The 16,786-nt window shown below is 38.9% G+C and overlaps 1 protein-coding gene and 1 pseudogene across 2 annotated transcripts in view; one reads left to right on the forward strand and one right to left on the reverse strand.

Annotated features, from left to right (window-relative positions):
• The window catches only part of ANK3 (ankyrin 3), a 709,526-nt gene that overhangs the window by 649,285 nt on the left and 43,455 nt on the right, over positions 1–16,786 (reverse strand). The window lies entirely within an intron of this gene.
• On the forward strand, positions 11,480–12,365 carry LOC100980957 (ADP-ribosylation factor-like protein 4A; annotated as a pseudogene).

The raw sequence follows: 16,786 nt of genomic DNA on the forward strand, positions 1-16,786 counted from the left end.
ATATTTCTGTAAAATTTGGTAAAAAAAAAAATCACCTCTGCATGTAGATGAGGACCATCTATCTAAAACCTATAAAAGGTAAAAAAGTTCATGTGATAGAATTATCTAATAATTCTTGAATATTTAGAAACTTCTGCTGTAAACATGTTTTACTCAAAAACATGGTTTTTTTTTCTTTTTCATAGGCACAGAAGAGGAAAGACATTCATGAGAGATTAGAAGGTCCCATTCCTTCTCCTTGACAAGCTGGAAAAACCACAGAATAGGAAATAACTCATGGGATTAGAGATCTAACTTTAATTTTTACCTCTCTTCAGACAAGATTTTTTTTTTCTTTGTGAGACAGAGTTTTGCTCTTGCTGCCCAGGTTGGAGTGCAATGGTGCAATCTCGGCTCACTGCAACCTCTGCCTCCCAGGTTCAAGCGATTCTCCTGCCTCAGCCTCCCGAGTAGCTGGGATTACAGGTGCCCGCCACCACGCCTAGCTAATTTTTTGTACTTTTAGTAGAGACGGGGTTTCACCATGTTGGCCAGGCTGGTCTCGAACTCCTGACCTCAGGTGATCCACCCGCCTCAGCCTCCCAAGGTGCTGGGATTACAGGCATGAACCACCACGCCCAGCTGTCAGACAAGTTTTTAAATAAGGTCTCACAAGTGTTCACGGTAAAAATAAAGATTTTCAGGACACAAGTATCTACTAAACTCTAACCTTCTTTTGAGTGCTGCTCTATTGGATCTCCTTCCTTCTGCACTCTTCAAGTTACCCTCCTCTCTCTTCCCCTAATGTGACTACAATGGGGGAAGGAAGAATATTCAGAGGAATATTCCAATTAGAAGCATGAGTTGAAATCAGCATGATGCAAGGTGTTTGGTGGCATAAGACACACTACATAGGCTGTCTCTACACTGGGTGCAAAGAGTCTTCACTGCTCAGATACGGTCAAGTTCAGTTCACCAGGGTAGGAAGCAGTACATGAGTTTGGGCCAAAGCCTACTGGAGCCATAAATGTTCAGTAGCCTTCCTTGATTGCGGGTTCCAAACTAAAGTCCATACATCCATTCTCAGAGTATGAGAGTTCTTGTATTAAAAAAAAAGAAAAAGTTAAATATTGTGTCTTCATTCCAATAATTTTTTTTCTTTACTAAGGTAAACTTTACTACAGTGAAATAAAATGTTTAATTTGATGAGTTTTTATAAATGTGTCGTATTAGTCTATTTTCATTGCATAAAGGAATACCTGAGACTGGATAATTTTTAAAGAAAAGAGGTTTATTTGGCTCATGGTTCTGCAGGCTGTACAGGAAGCATGGTGCCAGCATCTGCTTCTGGTGAGGCCTCAGGAAGCTTCCACTCATGGTGGAAGGTAAAGGGAAAAACAGGCATGCCACAAGATGAGAGAGGGAGCAGGGAGGAGGGAGATGCCACACCCTTTTAAACAACCAGATCTCATGTGAACTCAGAGCAATAACTCATTCATTACCATGGGGAGGACACCAAGCCACTCATGAGGAATCTGCCCGCATGACCCAAGTACCTCCCACACAGCCCCACCTCCAACAATGGGAATTACATTTCAACATGAGATTTGGAGGAGACAAACATCCAAACCATATCATGTGTGTACCTATGAAAATAATGCCCAAGTCAAGATATTAAAAATTTTGACTATCCCCCAAAATGTATCTTATGTCCCTTTGCAGTGAATCGCCCCCATAGAGGTAACCACTGTTCTGATTTATATAGCCATAGCAATTATAATCTTTAATAAATGAACACATATATTCTGAGTCATCTGGATGACCATCTCATAACTGATCATTGTGCCTATTTTATCTTTACAGTCAAGTTGATATGAAGTAGTAATATTTCAAATATTTGTAAGCCAATTAAAAAAAAGAGAACAAAAACATAAACCATATATTTGAGTCCTGGTATCAGGGGCAAGCTGACCTCAAAAGAACTCATGCCGTAATGGCCAGAACCACATTTGCATTGCAAGTAGCAATTTATTTGCAGCAACATATCATTATCATTGTTTGTGGAATTCTTAAATCAGTTTTGGATTTTACAGTTGCATAAGAGTTATGAGCATAAAACATTCAGGTCAAGTTTTATGTTTTTACATATTTAAGTAACATTAAATAAAAATAATTTAAGTCAGCATTGACAGGCCACAATAATTTCCTTTTAAAAGGAGTCAGTACATTAATCAAGTTTGAAAAACATTGCTCTAGCCTACATATTTATCCTATAAGGATCTAGGCTACCTCCCTTCAAAGATAAAAGGATTCAGGGTTTGAGGTCATCACTAAATGTTTGCAGCCAGACTAGCATCACTCACTTCTTCCACCCATCTTCCCAGTTTTCTGAAGCCTAATTCAACCCAATATAGCCAAGAACATCTGTGACCATTCCAGTCCACACAATTTGTCTTCTAAATTTGTGCAAAAGATAGTATAGATCTGTGTTTCTCTGAGAATTCCTGGCTTCCTCTCAATACCTAAGTTCTATAGCATGCACAAAACTGATGATTCATAAGTAATTTTTGAATGAATGCAAAGTAGTCCTTAGAAATAAGAAGTTCCAATGAAACAAGTAACATATACTAAATTTGAGTGGTTACTTTCTGAAATTAGACCAGAATAGTATCTACATATAGGACAGAGCCAGAGTTCATAAAATGCCTAGAATCATACACTAAATTTTGTTTATAAATATGTGCATTGTTCTCAAAAGAGGCAGTATCACATTCTTCAGATTTCAAATGGACTCCAGTCCCAAAAGGTGATAAGAAATAAAAAAGATATGCAAAGGTCAATTCACCGTCACACTTCTCTACACATTTGGGGCCACAGTTCTTCAGGAACATAGCCAACAAAGAAGTTGAAATATTGAGATAATTGGAGAATGAAAAAAAAAGAATCTACATTTAAAACCATAACTTAAACGTTAAATTGCACCATTTATATATCTAAATACAGGCTCTCTTCAAAAATAAGAATATTCCACTTTTTCTACCTCATCTGGACATTGGAAATTATACAAATTATGACTACCTCAAAAAGTAAGGCTTATTTAATTTTAAGATAGAACACCATAAAACAGTCAAAAAATAAGTGAAAATACTATAACAAAGCAAAATAGTTGATGTTGCAATTTTTAAAAGGAAAATTTCCATTACTTGCTCTACTAAAGTAACAGTAGATAATTCTTGCAAGTAATTTGAAAATGTTTTACCTTTTCTCAATAGGAATGAACTAATAGAAATTGGCTTAAAAGGATATATGTGTTCATATGTCCGTTAAATTTTAAAATATGAATTAGACCATCAGTTTTACATACAAGCTTATTATTCTACATTTTCTATAAATCACTACAGGTATATGCTAATTGAATTATAAATTAAGGTCTGTTATATACATTTTCAGTAACCTGTTGTCATGACACATACCAGTACTTTGTCATATTTGCTGAAGAATCCATTTCTGTGTTTCTAAAGCAAAAATAATACTCATCAATTATAAAACACTAACACAAATACATTTCAATCTCAGAGTAAAATATAGTCATAGGACTCATTAAGGATCATTAATCATCATGATTCCTTCAATGTCATGTTGAAAAGCATTAACTAGAGGGGGTACAAAATATTAGGAACTAAAGATGCTTAACTATGATGAAAGGACAGAAGCAAAGTGATTCCTTATTCATTCAAAAGCATGGGGTAAGGAGAATGAAGAGAGGTTGGTTAATAGTTTCAAATATACGGTTAGAAGGATAAGTGCTAGTGTTCTTTAGCACAGTAGAGTAACTACAGTTAACAATAATTTATTGTATATTTCAAAACAGCTAAAAGAGAAGACTTGAAATGTTCCCAATACAAAGAAATGATAAATGCTTGTGTTGATGGATACCCTAAACAGCCAGACTTGATCACCACATATTCTATGTATGTATCAAAATACCACATGTATCACATATGTACAATTATTATGTACCAATTTTAAAACTTTTTTTAAGAATCTGAGGGTTAAGTGATTTTGTTATCAGCTCTGCTCATACCTGAGGACAGGTTCCCAGAGCAGAGGGTGGCCAAGACCAGGTGCCCTTGAGTGGAATGGTACAGTTACAGTTCAGAGAAAGTACAACAGCAATGTTCCTAAATAACCTAGATCAAAGAAACAGCAACATTCTAACCATCTTCTTCTTTCAAAGAACTGAATGACCACAATTTAGTGAGACACACTGACTGTGAGGCAGTCAACTGGAGAAGGAATTAAGACAAGAAAAAGAACTATATGTATTTATAGTTATACGGTAGTAAGAACATATTACATTTTTCTAGATTTAAATCAGTACATGCTACTGCCCAGAGATATTAGTCTTACAATATATTATGTCATTTAAAAGTTTAACATATGTCAAAAGAAAATCTTTGGTTTAGAGGCTGCAGAGATACAACTTTTTAAAAAAACTGATTTTAAGTATGTCATTTAGTTTTCCTACTCTAATAAGCAGTTTACAAGGTTGCAACCTTACCATTCCAGTTTTCAAAGAAATAAGTATATTTGAAACATCTGAATTCCTTAGATGTGCAAATGGTTATGGAAGATTTAAAATTATTTATGAACGATAAAAGCACTGGCTTTTTCACTGAAGCATTAAGTTTGATCTCCAGAGACTCTCAAATTCCAAAGCTGTTTCTCACAACCTCACCTCGAGACTGAATCCCAAACTAATCCTTTCTCAACTACCCAAAAAAAAAAAAAAAAAAAAAGAAAAGAAAAGAAAAAGAAAGAAAAACAACCACCACGCTACTAGCTTTTCCTTACATGATACTCCTTTCAAATGCTAGATCCTGCTAGGCTTCTACTGGTCCTTTGTCACAGAAGTCCAAATTCCATCCCAGCTGCCCAAATCCACTCAGACTGCCCTACTTACTAACAGTACTTTGCCACACTAAGCTAGGGAAGAAATGGAAATGAGGCCATTATCTGTAAGCTGGTGATTTTACCCTCACAGATGGAGAACAAATGATATAAAACACAGACTGAGAACAAGGCACGGTAACTTAGAATAATTTTCTTACATTCCAGGTACACAAAGGCAATGATAAAAGCTCTAAGAGTTAGCTTGAATATTTCAAAACCATAACAGAAATTGAATTTTAAAATTTATTAAGGTTGCAGAATCCAACAAGAAAATACATTGATAGGGCTTTGGTGAGAATTAAATTGTCAGCTTAGTAAAATAGGTTATCGTATGCTGACTGTTGTATTGGCTTTAACATAGGAAAAAGGAGAAAAACAAATGATTACTTAAGAAACAATTTAGTGGGCAAGGTTTCAAAACACTGGGTCAGGGGAATAAAAATAAGAGAGTTTGGCATAGCTTTTAAGAACCGCAAAAGCCAAAAGTCTAGATAAGATTATATGTACATAAGCGAAATACAAGGCTTACCTTAGTATATAAACACAATATGACTTTATTTTCCTTGGAATTAAGAAAATATTTAATTTATAAAATGCTTCAAAAATTATTTACTAGATTATATCAAATATTATTCCTAAATAAAATCTACAAAGGCTATTACAGATAATGTTAACAGACCACTAGCAAACTTTTATTTTATTCTGCTTTAGTCAACATTTATATGTTATAGTACTCATTTATAGATTATTGAATATTAAGACAAAAATAAGCAGATGACTAAGACCTCACAGTTTCAGAAACAAAATATTTGGAGGCAAATTAATGCAGTTCTGTAACTTTTTTCTTTAATGTTCAGAGGCTCAGAAGAAAATAAAGAAATACACCAACCATAGGCTTAACCCAATGCTTAGACTTGGATTTGGAAGTTAAGTTACCTGGGAATAGTCTCAGATTGGGTTTTAAAGGGTTGAATGGCTGATCACAGAAAACAGGTTGAACTGAAAAGCAAGGGTGGAGATCACATAGCAAAGGCATTTGAGGAACAAGAAAGATGCTTGGTAAAGAGAGTGCTCAGGGTGGAGACAGCACTGTGTCCTCAGCCTGGTGAATAGTTAAAACATGGGTCTCTGGATTATACAACCCGGGAGGGCAATGATCTGAACAAGGGCCACAAACTGCATATGAATGCCAAATACCAAAATTGCTGCATGGACAGGGCAGGCAAAGAGCTTAGTCTGAGAAATACTCTGGTAATGTATAATTGGGGCCTGAGTAGAAGGGAGATACTGTTACAGTAAGTAGTTAAGCGGACATAAGCAGGGCAGGAGAGGGCCCCCCTCCCACCAGGAATGTCAGGCAACCATCAGGTGATGGTCAGGCGGTTGTTAAACAGTTTCTCTAAAATAAAAATTGGTTGCAAGCTGACCCCAAGGAAAGGCAATCTCCCAATAGATAGAAAACACCTGAAGCTGGTGATTAGCAGCTTTCCATTAAGATTTCAGGAGTTGAGTGAGTAGGCTCAAGCATGCACACTAGGAGGCAAAATGGCAGTTTAACCAGTATATGACCTTCTTCTGGGAATGCTTGACTGGTAAGGAAAAAATGCCTCAAACGAGCATGTGCGCAGTTTGGTAAACACACTGCACATGTGCCCCTCTCAAGTGCTGGCAGGCCACCGTGCATGCGGATAGCCTGCCCCAAGAAAGAATCAGGGGAGAAGAAATGCAAACCTCGGAACCATGCCAATGTATAAAAACTCCATGTCAAGGGTTGGACAGCGCACTTGAATCTCTCAAGTCATCCACTTGGCCCTCTTCCAAGTGTACTTTACTTCCTTTCGTTCCTGCTCTAAAACTTTTAAATAAGCTTTCACTCTTGCTCTAAAATTACCCTGGGGCCCAGCGTGGTGGCTCATGCATGTAATCCCAGCACTTTGGGAGGCTGAGGTGGGTGGATCACTTGAGGTCAGGAGTTCAAGACCAGCCTGGTCAACATGGTGAAACCTCTCTCTACTAAAAATACAAAAATTAGCCAGGCGTGGTGGTGGGCACCTGCAGTCCCGGCTACTCAGGAGGTGGAGGCACAAGAATCGCTTAAACCCAGGAGGCAGAGGCTGCAGTGAGCCTAGAGCATGCCACTGCATTACAGCCTGGGAGACATAGCAAGGCTCTGTCTCGGGAAAAAAAAAAAAAAGAAAGAAAGGATAAAAGGAAAAAAAAATAGATTTTAAAAAATATAAAACTTGCCTTGGTCTCCCTGCTTTAAGCCCCTCAGTTGAATTACTTCCTCTAAGGAGACAAGAATTGAGCTGCTGCAGACCCATACAGATTCACTGCTGCTCGCACCACAGTAATGGGTATGCCTTGAGGCCAGGGACAATGCAGTGAGGGCCAGCATGGCCCAGTGGCTCTGAGTTACAGAGGGAGGGGCAGTGGGGACTGCAGAGGCCTCCTTTCAAAACCAGTTACCTCCATGAAGATGTCACTGAATATCTAGTCCATGCTCTCCTGGTTTTCTTCCTACTTCTCTAGCCTTGCCTAACCTCAGTCTCCTGGGAATGGTTCTAAATAGGTGTTCCCAACAGGCCTTCTCCATTCACTCTACCTCCTCTTCCTCACACAGGTCAATTACTATGTACAGGTAAATGTTTCCCAAATCCGTGTCTCTGGCTTAAATTTTGTTTTTAAACGCCAAACCACCGGGTGACTCCATTTAGATGTCTTGATGGCGCCTCAAACTCAGCATGACCAAAATTGAATTTATCTTCCCCGTTGATAAGACAGCAGGGTGCAGTGGTTAAGAACCTGGGTCTTGGACCAGTCTGCCTGGTTTGAATTCTGGCTCTACCAGTTTCTGGCTATGTGGGGAGGTTGTTAATCTCTGCATGCCTCAGTTTCTTTAACTATAAAATAGGAAAAATGAGTAGTAACTATCTCATAAGGCCACTGTGAACAGTTAACAATATAGTATCTGTAAATCACTTAGAACAGTGCCTGGTACACATGAAGTGCTTTATCTAGGAAGTAAATAATAATATTTTTCCTCTTCACTTGGCACTGTCTAACTCAGGGGAAAGTTAACCAAGTGAAAACCTGAACATTATGTTCAACTTCTCCCTCTCCTCTACTTTCCAAGTCCAAGTCCTGCCAGTTCTACTTCCTAAGTATTTCTTGAAGATATTTGCATCTCCCCATTTCTACTATTCTATTGAAGTTTGGTCTCTCATCATCTTGTTTCCAAATCTTGACCTCCTCCCACCTACTTTTCAGACAATAATCAGAGTACAAATCTTATCATGTGGCAAAGTCCTTAAATTCCTTCAGTGGTTTCCCACTGCCCTCAGGTCCGAGTCCAAAACCATTAACATGACTAGCAAGGCATTTCCTGAGGTGCCCTTGTGAATTTTTCCATCTCAATTCTCACCACCTCCCACATGGGCACAGGTTGAACTTCCAGTTTTTGGAAAACATCATGATCTCTTGCATCTCCTAGATTTTGCAAACATCATTTTCTCTGGAACACTCTTCTCCCTCCTCTTTACCTGGCTAAATCCGAATCATCCTTCATTCTCAATGTACAGTTCCAAGCAGCCTTCCCTTCCTATCCAGCCCCACCAGTCTCAGGTGCCCCCACTATGCCTTCCAGTAGTATCCTATGTGGCTGCATTCATTGCTTACACCACCATAGTATAGGTATCTCCAGTAAACCATAAATTCCACAAAGACAGAGACAAGAACTGTCTTGTACACTAGTATGTCTCCAGTGCAGGGCAGACTGGCTCCGACTTGGACATGGAAGTAAGTTACCATGGGATTGAGTATACATATATTAAGACCTTGATAATGAAGATGGTTAAAAGACAGAGAAAGGACAGGGATCTAGAAAATGCCCCTAAAAGATAACTACCGGCTGGACACAGTGGCTCACGCCTGTAATCCCAGAGACTTTGGACACCAGGGCAGGAGAATCACCTGAGGCCAGGAGTTCAAGACCAGCCTGGACAATATAGCAAGACTCCATCTCTACAAAAAATGAAAAATTAGCTGGGCATGATGGTACCTGTGGTCTTAGCTACTTAGGAGGCTGAGGCGAGAGGACTGCTTGAGCCCAGAAGTTCAAGACTACAGCAAACTATGATCATGCCTCTGCAATCCAGCCTGGGTGACACAGCAAGACTCTGCCTCCAAAAAAAACAAAATAATTATTAGCACTCCCACGTTCTAAATGAGAAAACGGAGGCTTAGACAGCTTAAATAACTTGTTCAAGGTCAAAGTCACACAACCAGATTCTAGAAGCCACATTACTAACACCAATCCATGCTGTTTTCCAGTGGAAGGCACGTGCAACACCAAATCGGACATCCTGGGCTCTAATCCTGATTCTGCCACTTGATACCTGTTGATTTAAAACAAGAAACAACTTCTCCGAGCCTCATTTTTTTTTTTTTTTTTACATCAGTGTGGTGTTATGATATATATTGGATTTTGGCCCAGTTCCTGGCTCCGGACTCCCATTGCCCTTGTTACAGTCTTTTGTTATAATATTGGGTGTGTTAGGCCTCAGGCACAGGCCTCTTACCTTCTCCTGCCCTCCTTTCCACTGCCCCAAGGAAGGACTCCACTCTTCTCTGCCTTTCTGACTGAGGGTCTTAAGACCCTTCCTGGTTAGGGTCCTACCCCATACCCTGAGGGAAGGAATGTTGATGTCCTGAAGCTTCCATGAAACCTCAACAGAACTGTATTGAGAGAGTTTCCAGAGAGCTGAACACCTGGAGGTTCCTGGAGGGTGGTGTGCCAGGGGAGGGCATGGAAGCTGTGTGTCCCATACCTGGCCCTATGCATGTTTCCATCTGTATCTTTTGTAATGTCCTTTATAATAAACCAGTAAACACAGGTAAATGTTTCCCTGAGCTCTGTGAGCTGCTCTAGCAAATTAATTGAACCCAAAGAAGGGTTCATGGGAATCCCAACTTGAAGCCAGTTGCTCAGAAGTTCCAGAGGCTCTGACTTTCAACTGCGGGGGAAGGAAGGGGTGGTCTTGTGGGACTAAGCCCTCAACCTATGGGACCTGACACCATCTCCAGGTAGACAGTGTCAGAACTGAATTGAAGGACACCAGCTGGTGTCCAGGCTTGGTATATGAGGAAAAACCCCCACATCTTTGGTCACAGAAGTCTTCCGTGTCGAAGACTGCTGTGGGGGTCTGAGAGCAGAGAAAACTCACGGTTTGACAAAGTTTCTCCCTACATATCAGTTAAATTGTTATCACAACATCTGTTTAGTAAGATTATTAACATAAAATAAGTGACAACTGATAATTTCTGGCCTTTAGAAATTATTCAATAAGTGCTGAAACTATCCCACAATATCTGGTACAGTTATCAACTTTGAGCAAGCATGGGGCTTTTTGGAAGAAACAGAATAGTAAAATAAGTCAAATCCATACTACCAAACTTCATAATTAATGGGGGACTGACTGCAGCCATATCACCCTCTAACACAGGATGTAGTACTTTGTCCTTATCCCCAAAAGGGAAGCTGAACTAGAAACATGATTATGAATTTCACTTAGAAGATATTTCACAAGTGGGGTTTCCTTTTAGAAACAAAGTTTGCCTTCTTCCATATCCATTCTAAAAGTCAATTTGCTCGAAATTTATAGACAGCAAAATCCACCTGATTGCTCTCCTTTTACATTTTTCTAAGCTCCCTTACACTCCTTTCTTCAGTTTCCTTTCTTCAGAAAACAAGCAGCAGCCTTGTTTCCCAAATTAACATTGAGCTTCAGAGAATTTAAGTTGCCGAGCCAGAACTACACCCAGGTCTTCAATTCCCATGTCAATGTTCCTGTCCATACATGACAACCACATATAAACATTTCTTTTAATTAAGAAAGGTAGGCATGCAGGAAGAACAGAAGGATGGAAGGACAGACAGATGAACAGATGGACAGACAGAAGGAAGGAAGAAAGGTAGGTTTACTTCAGATAATCTTACTCTTTAAAACTCATGGAAATACCATCATTCTCTAAGAATACTTTTAAGCTATGTGCCCTTAATTTTTGTTTATGTGTTTGTTTAGTCAATGTGAACCAAAAGAATTATATATCAAATGATTACATGGGGTCAAAATAGGTGGGTGATCATGGATGAAGCAAGAAAAGTATTAACATTAAATAAAGAAAACATGAATAATAATTATCTTGGAAGGGAGGGAGAAGCAGTTTGACATCTATGTTAATCCTTGGTAGTGATTAGGGGCGCGCAGGCAGGGGGTGGGGTCTGTCGCGTGGAGCTGCCGGACAACCACCATTAGGACAGTCTGGCGCGTCGCGCCCACCTGGTGCTCAGGCCTCCACCACCGCCCATGCCTCCCTGGTGCCAGCGAACAGGTATCAGCACACCTCCCCAGCGGCTGAGAGAGACGCTGAGTGAAGGGGAAGGAAGGATGGTTAGTCAGTCTTATAGTTGGATCACCTACGAAGAGAAGTCCTAAGGCAAGAAGTAGAAAGCGTTTCAATTTGGGACATTTATTTGCAGCTGGAAATGGGGAATGGACTATCAGACCAGACTTCTATCCTGTCCAGCCTGCCTTCATTTCAATCCTTCCACATTGTTATGCTGGGTTTGGACTGTGCTGGAAAGACAACTGTCTTATACAGGCTGCAGTTCAATGAATTTGTAAATACCGTACCTACCAAGCATTTAACACTGAGAAAATTAAGGTAAACTTGAGAAATTCTAAAACAGTCACTTTTCACTTCAGGGATGTAGGTGGTCAGGAGAAATTAATGCCACTATGGAAGTCATATACCAGATGCACAGATGGCATTTTATTTCTTGTGGACTCTGTTGATATCGAAAGGATGGAAGAAGCCAAAACTGAACTTCACAAAATAACTAGGTTATCAGAAAATCAAGGAGTCCCTGTACTTACAGTTGCTAATAAACAAGACTTGGAGAACTCATTATCTCTTTCAGGAATTGAGAAATTGTTAGCAACAGGTGAACTGAGCTCATCAACTCCTTGGCATTTGCAGCCTACCTGCGCAATCATAGGAGATGGCCTAAAGGAAGGACTTGAGAAACTGCATGATATGATCATTAAAGAAAAGATGAATATCAATACCTATTATATCTGTGTGGAGGAGGTTTTCTCTGGTCTGATTTTGACAAATGGAAAAGTGTCTACAGCCTGGTTTGCCTGTCTGCCCTCCTGGATGCTATTAAAGCTTTGTTTTGTTCAACGATCAGATGCCTAACTCTGTTGATTTGTGGAGGATGAGTAAATGCATGCTTCTTAAAGTGGTATCTTCTCCCTATCCCACACATCTTTTGGTACTACCATTTGGGGAAGCCAAGCAAGGATAGTAAATTGACCAGAACACAGCTGTAGAAATTTGACCTGAAGTTAGTGAAATAAAACTCTAAAGAGTGAAAAAAAAAAAAATGTGGACATGGTTCTTAATGCCCCTCCCTCAGTTATTAGAAAATGCTCATTAAAGTTCTGGACTAAGAATGTGTTTAAATCATTTAGATTTACAAAGCCGTAAAGTACAGTCAAATTATTAGCCTTTGCTGAAGATTTACAACATGTTTATTATATAGAAATAACCCGCGCTCATGAAGAGAAGGCTGTCAAATCTTCAGCTAATCTAAAAAACATTGGCAATACACTTAAGAATGGATAATATTTGTAATTGAAAATGGGAATGGAAAACAAGGACCTAGAATGAAGACCTTGGGAATTAAGAGCAGGACTAGACAAGCTATGAAAGAGACTGAGGATTCATTTCCATAAGATGATAGTTGGAACTGTGAGTGCTAGCAAGATCTGCAAAGAAGAATATGAAAAGAACAGAGGACTTTTAATGAAAATGTCAAACTCACCAATTAAGTGCATCTGCTCCAAACACAAAAGAATGGGAAGTAATATATAAACATATAAATAGAATAACAAAAAATACAGAACAAAATAATAGAGCAACCCGAGCTATAAATAGAAAAACTGTTCTTAGTAAAACTTTTCTCACAGATCAGTTCTCTCCAAAATTGATCTATAAACTCAATTCCAATTAAAATAAAAATCGAATTTTTATGCAAATTGACAAACTGATATCAATTTTTTCAGAAGAACAAGAATAGGTAAGATAATTTTAAATAAGTGTGTATGGAGGTGCACTATTAGACATCAAGAGTGTTTACAAACCTTAGTATTTAAGACAATAGGTAAAATACAAAGAGCCTTACAGGAAAGAAAATGAGTGAAGAATATAATTAGGCATTTTATAAAAGAAGAAATTGAAATAACATTAAATATATTAAAAGTTGTTCAATCTCATTTTAAATTAGGAAAATGTAGCAAATTAAAGCCACAGTGAGATTCATTTCACAACCAAAAATTGACAAAAATTTAGAAACTTATTTCAAGTGGTAAAAGAATATGAAGAAATGTCATCCCTTACCCATGCTTGTGGCATTTGGAGTGGGATGAAGCTATAAAATTCATTAGTACTAATATTTTGCAGAACAATCTGGCAATATCTTGTATAGTTAATGATGTTCATATATTTTACATAACAAATACTTGTATAGTACTTTCTATGTGCCAGGCACTATTAAAAGTTTTTTATAAATATTAACTCATTTAATCCTCCTAACAACTGTAGGTATTATTATATTTTTACTTTTTATTTTGGTGTAATCTTAGACCTCATGTACACAATATTAAATCAATCATTATCCTTTGTTCATGACACAGTCTCTTCATAGGTCCATTTTTGAACCACGTGAACTCATTACTTTGTTAATTATGTTACAGATGTAACAAGCACGCATAAACTTAGTATTCGATAGGAATGCTAGGATCTTCACAATAACCTACCTCTACCCATATACAATCATGCACCCTGCAAAATAGAGTAAAGTGTAACAATGTTTCAGTGAATGATTGACCACAAATATGATCATGGTCCCACAAGATTATAAATATGCTATTTTTACTGTATCATTTCTATGTTTAGATACACAAATACATCCATTGTGTTATATTTGCCTATAGCATTCAGTACAGTAACATGCTGTACAGCTTATAGCCTAGGAGCTATAGGCTACAGCCTGGGCATGTAGTTAACTATATCATCTAGGTTTGTGTAAATTCACTCTATAATGTTTGCACAAGGATGAAATCTTCTAATGACACATTCTTCAGAACATATCCCTGTCATTAAGCAACACACAACTATATATATCGCAGTCCATCCCTCTCAATAGTTTATTAATATTTATACTGCAACCTAGGGAATGAAAATATTTGGAAGCCATATCTGATAAAGGATTAATCTCCAAAATATATAAGAAGCTCTTACAACTCAACAGCAAAAAGCAAATAAACACCTAGGAACCTGATTTTACAATGGGCTAAGGGCTTGAACAAGCATTTTTCCAAAGAAGACACACAGATGGTCAACAGGCATACAAAAAAAATGCTCGACATCACTAATCATTAGGGAAATTCAAATCAAAACCACAATGAGATACCGCCTCACATGCATTAGGCTGGTATAAACACACACACACACACACACACACACACACACATGCACAACAAGCATTGGTGAGGAGGTGGAGAAACTGATGCCCTTGCACATTATTGGTCACGATATAAAATAGCACAACGGCTATGGAAAACAGTTAACGAGGCTCCTCAAAAAATTAAAAATAGAACTACCATATGAACCAGTAATCACACTTCTGGGTATTTATCCAAAAGAATTGAAATCAGGATCTTGAAGAGATATTATCAGTTCTATGTTCACTGCAAACTATTCACAATAGCAAAGATGTGGTTATATAACCTAAATGTCCATTGACAGATAAATAAAGACAATGTGGTATATATATATAGAATGGAATACTATTCAGCCTTAAAAAAGGAAATTCTGCAATAGGCAACAACATGGATGGGCCTGGAGGATATTATGCTAAGTGAAATAACCCAGTGACAGAGACACAAACATTTCATGATTCCACTTACATGAGGCACCTAAAATAGTGAAGTTCATAGAATCAAAGAGTGAAATGGTGGCTCCTAGGGGTTGGGAGGAGAGGAAAATGAAGAATTACTAACTTTTTTTTTTTTGAGACCTTTCCTCACCCAGGCTTGAGTGCAGTGGCGTGGTCTCGGCTCACTGCAACCTCTGCCTGCCAGGTTCAAGTGATTCTCATGCCTCAGCCTCCCCAGTAGCTGAGATTACAGGCACATGCACACCTGGCTAATTTTTTGTATTTTAGTAGAGACAGGGTTTTGCCATGTTGGCCAGGCTGGTCTTGAACTCCTGGCCTCAAGTGATCCACCCGCCTCAGCCTCCCAAAGCGCTGGGATTACAGGCATGAGCCATCATGCCTGACCCAGAATTACTATTTAATTAGCATAAAATTTCAGTTACGTAAAATGAATAAGTTAGATCTGCCATACATTGTACTTATAATCAATACTCTATTGTACACTTAAAAATTGTTGAGGATAGATCTCATGCTAAGTGTTCTTACCACAAGGAAAAGTTTTAAAATTGATATAGCTAGATTTTATTTCTGTCAGCTGCTATATAATATTCCATTTTGTGAATATACTATAATATAAATGAGGAAAGCAAAGCAAGAGGGATTAAGTCACTTGCCCAAGGCAAGGCAGCTATTAAGATATAAAATCAGGCCGGGTGCGGTGGCACATGCCTGTAATCCCAGCACTTTAGGAGGCCGAGGCGGGCGGATCACGAGGTCAGGAGATCAAGACCATCCTGGCTAACATGGTGAAACCCCGTCTCTACTAAAAATACAAAAAATCAGCTGGACGTGGTGGCACGCACCTGTAGTCCCAGCTACTCAGGAAGCTGAGGCAGGAGAATCATTTGAACCCAGGAGGCGGAGGTTGCAGTGAGCCAAGATGGTGCCACTGCACTCCAGCCTAGGCGACAGAGTGAGACTCCGTTTCAAAAAAAAGAAAAAAAAAAAAGATAAAATCAGTATTTGAACCTAGAAAATACTTTCAGTATCCCTGTTTTAGCCACTATGTAATGCTGACTTTGTTTCTAATGTAATGGGATAGAAACAAATAAAATGTTTGTCAACAGAGAATGGATGTCTACATAGAGGTATATTTGGCTAGGAACAGTGGGTCACACCTATAATCTTAGCACTTCGGGAGGCCAAGGCAGGAGGAGTGCTTGACCCCAGGAGTTTGAGAATAGCCCTGGAAACACAGTGAGACTGTAACTCTACAAAAAATAAAAAATTAGCCAGATGTGGTGCCACGTGCCTGTAGTCTCAGCTACTTGGGAGGTTGAGGTAGGAGGATCACTTGAGCCTGGAAGGTTGAGGCTGCAGTGAGCTGTGGCCATGCCACTGCAGTGCAGCCTGAGCAACAGAGTGGGACCCTGTCTCAAAAATAAATAAATAAAGGTGTATTTATCAAATGAAATCACTTACAGCAGTTAAAAATGAATGAACTGGCTGGGTGCAGTGGCTCAGGTCTGTAATATCAGAAGTTTGGGAGGCTGAGGCAGGTGGATCACTTGAGCTCAGGAGTTCGAGACCAGCCTGGCTAACATGGCAAAACCCCGACTCTACTAAAAATACAAAAATTAGCTGGGCGTGGTGTCGGGTGCCTGTAATCCCAGCTACTCAGGAGGCTGAGGCAGGAGAATCGCCTGAACCCAGAAGGTGGAAGTTGCAGTGAGCCAAGATCATGCCACCATTGCACTCAAGCCTGGGTGATGGAGCAAGACTCCATCTCAAAAAAAAAAAAAAAAAAGAATGAACTAGAGCCATTCATTTTGTAATTTATATTTATAT

Source organism: Pan paniscus, chromosome 8, assembly GCF_029289425.2.
Source record: "Pan paniscus chromosome 8, NHGRI_mPanPan1-v2.0_pri, whole genome shotgun sequence".
NCBI lineage: Eukaryota > Metazoa > Chordata > Mammalia > Primates > Hominidae > Pan > Pan paniscus.